Source organism: Chrysochloris asiatica, unplaced genomic scaffold, assembly GCF_000296735.1.
Source record: "Chrysochloris asiatica unplaced genomic scaffold, ChrAsi1.0 scaffold00065, whole genome shotgun sequence".
Lineage (NCBI taxonomy): Eukaryota > Metazoa > Chordata > Mammalia > Afrosoricida > Chrysochloridae > Chrysochloris > Chrysochloris asiatica.
In genome coordinates this window covers 6,382,531-6,389,896 of record NW_006408583.1, presented here as the reverse complement: position 1 = coordinate 6,389,896, position 7,366 = coordinate 6,382,531, and positions in this window count along the sequence as shown.

The window sequence follows — 7,366 nt, the reverse complement described above, 5'->3', positions numbered from 1 at the left end:
TTGTGGCGCTGTAGGTTAATGTGCCAGACTGCAAAACCATTTGAACTGCAAGGTCAGTAGTTCAAGCTCACCAGCTGCTCCTTGGAAACCTTATGCAGAGTCTCTATGGGTCGGAACTGACTCGACAGCACTTAACTACAACAACAATGGCTAGTGATCATGAACATTTCTTCATATGTTTATTGGCTGCTTGGATCTCTTCCTTGGTGAAGTGTCTGTTCATGTCCTGTGCCTGGTTTTCAATTGGATTATTTGTCTTTTTCTTGTAGAGGTGTAGTTTCCTATAAATTTTAGAAATGAGTCCCTTGTCTGATGTTTTTGCAAAAGATTTTTTCCCATTCTGCCCCAATATATCTTACACATCTACTGCTACTGTAACAGAAATACCCCAAGTGGATGACTCTCAAAAACAAATTTATTTTCTCACAGAAGTCCAAGTACAGGGTGCTAACTGTAGTGGAGAGTGCATAGGATAAGCACTGGATTTCTAATAGCAGGCCCAGCAGTCCAAATCCAGCAGCCATTTTAGGAAACTCTCTAAAGGGTGGGATTGTGAGGGGCTGGCAAGGCCACAATCCACAGGTCAGAATCAATTCAGTGGCACACGACAGCAACTCTAGGTTGTTTTCTCTGTCGGCTCTGGAGGAAGGTCCTCTTTTCTTTGGAGCTACAGCTCCTGGACAGTCTTCATTTATCTTGGCATCTCTTTTCTCCCATCTCTGCTTCTCTCTCTCTCTCTCTCTTTTTTAAAGTTTTTATTATGAATTATGTGATCGTTTATATGGGAGAACATTAGCTTTACATTCATCATATCATATTTTGTTTCATTGTAATGATTACAGTCCCCTGCATGCATCATCTAACAACCAAAGTGTACACCCCACAAGCCCGCCTCCTGACCATCAGCACACAGACACTCTCCTTCCCTGAGTCCAGAGTCTTCGGACTTTCCATCTCTCCACGTCACTGTCTCTGCCTCCATCTCTGGTGCCACTGCTTCTCTGGATAGGGTCCTGCACTCCACTCTTCTCCCTTGATGGTCCCAGGGACCTCTGATCCTAGACTGCAAAATCAACCACTCCCCATCCTTTTGTTACAAAACATCTATCTTTACATTTCCAACACTCACAGTCAGTCCTGATAGCAATTATTTACTAATGAACCACAAGCGTCTTTCTGCTTCTCTCTTGATTGTTTAATCTCATATCTCAGAAGACATTGACTCAAAACATGCTCTACACTAATCCTGCCTCAGTAACATAACAAAGACAACCCATTCCTAAATAGGTTTATAACCACAGGCATTTTATTTATAACACTGGTAACACAGTGGTTACAAATCGAGCTGCAAACCACAAGGTCAGCAGTTCTAAACTACCAGCTGTTCCTCGGGAGAAAGATGAGGCTTTCTGCTCCTGTAAAGGTTTATAGCTTCAGAAACCCTGTACAGGGTCACTATGAGTCAGAACCGACTCCACAGCACATAACAACAACAACAAGGGCACAATTATTACTTGCCCTTGAGTTGGTTCAGACTTATAGAACTCTATACAGGATATCCAAGGAGCAGCCAGTGCGTTTGAACCACCAACCTTGTGGGTAAGAGTCCAGTGTTTATCCTACAGCCGTAGACCACACACATGTTGTTGTTAAAGGCTGTTGAGTAGATTCCGACCCCAAGTGACCATATATACAGCAGAAATAACACTACCTGGTCCTGCACCGTTATCACAATTGCTGCGAAGCTTGAGTCCATTGCTGCTACCATTGTGCCAATCCATCTCATCGGGGGTCTCCCTCCTTTCAGCTGACCCTCCACTGTATCAAACATGAGACTGGGCCCTCCTAATAATATGTCCAAAGTATGAGAGACAAAGTCTCGCCATCTTGACTGCAAAGGAACTTTCTGGTAATACTTCTTCCAACACAGATTTGTTTGTACTTCTGGCAATCCATGCTACTTTTAATATTCTTCTCCAACACCATAACACAAATAACACATAGCACCATAACATCCATTCTTCTATGGTCTTCCTTATTCATTGTCCAATTTTCACATGCATATTAGGTTATTGAGAATACCACGGCTTGGGTCAGGCACACTTTAGTCCTCACACTGACATCTTTGATCTTGAACACTTTAAAGAGGTCTTGTGCAGCAGATTTGCTTAATGCAATACATCAGTTGATTTCTTGGCTGCTGCTCCATGAGTGTTGATGGTTGATCTGAATAAAATGAAGTCTTTAACAACTTCAGTCTTTCTCCATTAATTATGCTGTTATCTATCGGTCCAATGCTGAGGATTTTTTTCTTTACATTGAGGTGTAACTCATACCAAAGTCTGTGATCTTTGATCTTCATCAGTATTTTAAGTTCTCTTTGCTTTCAACGTGCAAGGATGTATCATCTGTGTATCGCGGGTTATTAATGAATCTTCCTCCAATCTTGATGCCACATTCTTCTTCATATAATCCAGTTTCCCGGATTATTTTCTGAGCATACATATTGAATAAGCATGGTGGAAGAATACAACCCTGGCACACACATTTCTGATTTTAAACCATTTGGTGTCCCTTTGTTCTGTTCGAAAAACTGCCTCTTGCTCTATGTACAGGTTCCTCTTGAGCACAGTTAAATGTTCTAGAATATTAATTCTCTGCAATGCTGTCCATTGCTTGTCATGATTCACACAATTGAAAGCCTTTGTGTAGTCAATAAAAAACAGGTAAAACATCTTTCTGGTATTCTCTGCTTTTAGCCAAGATCCATCAGATATCAACAATATTATCCCTTTTTCATGTCCTCACCTGAATCTAGCTTGAACTTCTGGCAGTTCTCTGTAAATGCATGGTTGTAGCATTTTTAAATTATCTTTAGCAAACGTTTACTTGCATGTGATATTAATGATATTTTCTGATGATTTCCACATTCTATTGGGTTATTTTTTGGGAATGGGCACAAATATGGATCTCTTCCATTCAGTTGACTAGTTAGCTGTCTTCCAATTTCTTGGCAGAGATGAGTGAGTGCCTCCAGTGCTGCATTCATTTGTTGAAAGCTATCAATTTGTATTTCATCAGTTCCAGGAGAATTGCTCTTTGGCAAAACTTTCAGTACACTTTGGACTTCTTCCTTCAGTACCATTAGCTCTTGATCATATGCTACCTCCTGAATTGGTTGAACATCGATTATTTCTTTTTGGAAGTGACTGTGTTTATTCCTTCCATCTTCTTTTGATGCTTTCTGGATCATTTGATATTTTGCTCATGGGTTCCTTCAATATTTCAAATTAAGGTTTGAATTTTTTCTTCCTTTCCCTCAGTTTGAGAAATGCTGAGTGTGTTCTTCCTGCTTTGTTTTCTAATTCCCGATCTTTGTACATTTCATTATTTTTTTTTTACTTCATGTTCTTGAACTTCCCTTTCAAATTATCTGTTCAGTTCTTTTACCTCCCCATTTCTTCCATTTGCTTTTTCATCTCTATGTTGGAGAGCAAGTTTCAGAGTTTTTTCTGAAATCAACTTTGGGCTTTGTTTCCTTCCTTGTCTTCTTAGTGACCTTTTGCTTTCTTCTTTTAAGATGTTCTTGATATCATTCCACAATTCTTCTAGTTTAGTCATTAATGTATAATGCATCAAATCTGTTCTTAAGATGATCTCTAAATTCAGTTGGGATATGTTCAAGGTCATATTATGTCTCTTGTGGACTTGTTTTAATTTTCTTCAGCTTTAGAACTTGCATATGAGCAAATGATTGTCTGTTCTACAGTCTGACCCTTGCCTTGTTTGGGCTGATATGCAGTTTTTCCCACTTCTTTTTCTACAGATGTAGTCAATTTAATTTCTGTGTATTCTACCTGATGAAGTCTATGTGTGTCGTAGTCTTTTATGTTGTTTAAAAAGGTATTTGCAATGAAGAAATCAATGGTCTTGCAAAATTCTATCATGTGATCTCCAATGTCATTTCTATCACCAAGGCCATATTTTCCAACTACTGATCCTTCCTCTTTGTAATCAGCAGCAATTATCAATACACCTTGATTGCATGTTTGATCAATTTCAGACAGAAGAAGTTGATAGTATTCTTCAATTTCACCACCACTTGCTTTAGTGATTGGTACATAGATTTGAATAACAGTGGTATTAACTGGTATTCCTTGTTGGCATATGGATATTATTCTATCACAGATAACAGTATACTTCTAGATAGATCTGGAAATGTTCCTTTTGATAATGAATGCAAAGCCATTACTCTTCAATTTGTCATTCCCAACAACGTAAACCACGTGATTGTCAGATTCAAGATGGCCAATGCCATTTTAGCTCAATCACTAATGTGTAGGATATCAATCTTTATGGGTTCCTTTTCATTTTTCACAACTTCCAATTTCCTTAGATTCATTCATCATACATTCCATGTTCTAATTATTAATGGATATTTTCAGTTTTTCTCCCCATTTTGAGTAGTGCCCCATAAACAGTTAAAGGTCCCATAGGCTTTACATAATCTGTTTACATAATCTCAGTCAACTATACTTTGAGGAAGCAGTTCTTCCCCAGTCATTTTTTGAGTGACTTCCAACCTGAGGGGCTCATATTCCGGCACTATACCTGACAATATTCTGGTGCTCTTCATCATGTTTCTATATTCAACATTCTGGTGCTCTCTAACAGTGTTTCACTACTCTTCATAAGGTTTCACTTGCTAATAATTCAGAAGTGTCTGCCTCTCCTTCTTGTGAGTCTGTCTTAGTCTGGAAGTTCAGCTGAAGCCTGTTCATTATGGGTAACTGTGCCAGCATTCAAAAAACCTGTGACGTAGCTTCCAGAATTAAAGCAACATGAAACCTACCACAGTGCAACGAGCTGACAGATGAGTGGTGGACCACAGGCATAGAGGTTAAGATTTTTTTTTTTTCTTTATTGTGGACTGAGTGATAGTTTACATTGGAGAACATAGGCTTTACAGCATCATTTCATTGCAATGATTACAGTCTCTAGAGGTTAAGATTTACAACACATATTTTGGGGGGACAGAATGCAATCCATAACATATATAGAAATTGGCTCATGTGATTGTGAGGAACTGGTAAGGCCACAATCCATGAATCAGGCAACAGAATAGAGACTCTTACTGGCTCAATCAATTGAAGCAAGGAGACTAAGAAGTACAAAATCTAGATCAAGTGGCAGGCTGGAGATCTGTGCGGGCTTACCTACCAAAATTCATAGGGCAGGTGACAAAGAGTGAAGAGTCAAGGAGTTCTAGTAAAATGTCTTTGTTGTCTGGAGGCAGAACACTCCATAAGGAGATTACCTTTTGCCCTTAAAGCCTTCAACTGGTTAATTAAGGCCTGACCACATTATTGAAGGTAATATTATTTAATTGAGGAAAACTGATTGGATCACATATGACGCTGTAGGATAAGCACTGGACTTGGAACCACAAGGTCAGCGACTGAAATCCACCAGTTATTCCTTGAAAACTCTATATAGGGTCCCTATTAGTCAGAAAAGACCTGACGGCACTTAACAACAATTATAATCATATTTATAATTAAACAAGTCTTGTAGCATAGGAAGTTATGCGTTGGACTGCTAACTGCAAGGTCAGCAGTTCAAATCCAACAGCGGTTCTGACAGAAAAATATGAGGCTTTCTGCTCCTGTAAAGATTTACAGCCTCAGAAACCCTACACAGTTTTCTGTGAGTTGAAACTGACTCCACGGCACACAACCACAATTATTCTTATAATTGGGGTCCTGGTGTGGCACTATAGGATGAACACAGGACTGTTAACCACAAGATCAATGTTTTGAACCCACCATCTGCTCCTCAAAAACCCTATATAGTTGCTATATTTCACAACCGACTCAATGGCACTTTAGGCAACAACTCTTAGAATTGCAACTAGACTAGTGTTTTACCAAACAACTGGACATCATCGCCTACACAAATTGATGCAAAAAATTAACCATTGTAGTCACAGATGCAGAGATTGTGTTTTTTAAAAGCATTAGACTCTACCAGCACCATGTGACCTCTCACTTGTATGATAGTCAATCAAGTCCAACCTCATTATAATGTAGGGTTACCTGACTGGGCGATGAGGACTGAGCTCACTCACACTTCCCCACCTGCACTCTGTTTGCACACTTGTGGGAGGGGACCCACACACTTCTGCTTTCAAACACTGTACTCCCAGGCCTCTAGTTCCCTTAGTTTTAAGAATTGTTGCTGTTAGATGCCATCGAGTGGGTACCGACTCATAGCGACCCAATGTACAACAGAACAAAACACTGCCTGGTCCTAGGCCAACCTCACAATTGTTGCCACACTTGATCCCACTGATGCTGCCACTTTGTCAATCCATCTCGCTGGGGGGATGTCTTCCTCTTTTTTTTCTGATGCACCACCTTACCAAACATGATATCCTTCTCTAGCAACTGGTCCCTCCTGACAATATGTCCAAAGTACGAGAAATAAAGTTTGTCCATCCTGGCCTCCAAAGAGCACTCTGGCTGTACTTCTTCCAACACAGATCTGTTGGTTCTATGGGCAGCCCATGGTACTTTCAATATTCTCCTTCAACACCACAACTCAAAAGCATCAATTCTTCTAGGGTCTAAGACTTAGGAAACATGAAAAATAGATCTTCCTCTGGAAAATACGGAAACCACTTGCACCTCAGCTTACCCCCAAATTCCCCTTTACTAGCATGACACTGCAGGCGGAAACCCACCTGATTTTCCCCCCATTTTTAAAGAAATGATTGATAAACTAATGCATGACATATAAAAATTTTATACTAGGCAAAAGGTAAAAGTAAAAAGTTAAAGTAACCTAGAATTTAATAGTTGGTTAGAAATGTATAGAAAAACCACAAACCCAGAGACTCTCCTCAGGGTGAGATCAGCCTATGGTGCCACACCAGGACTTCTAAGGATCACGAAATATTGTTTCAGACTTCAAGTCACTTACTTTGGCTGTGCATAATGTTCGGTAGAGGGAAGGGCCAGTGAAGGTGAGGGAAACCCTCAATGAAATGGACTGGCACATTGATCCCCTATGTCCTGACTCTCCTGGTTTGGGGCTTTGTCTACCACTGGGGACTTCTTAGTAAAGAAAAAAGATAGCCAGCCCTGCAAAAATCTCCACAAATGTAAATGTGTTTGGCAGTTTCTTGTATATAACATTCCTAGTTTTCTGTGCTTGTTGAGTATATACTTAACACAAGTGGCTTAAACAATTCTGTGTTGCCAATGTTTTTCCACTTATTATATCATGGACATGTGGAACATTGGCTAGGGAAAGATTTGCTTCATCTTTTGAATGGTTATAGTGATTTCATTGTATGGTTCTACCA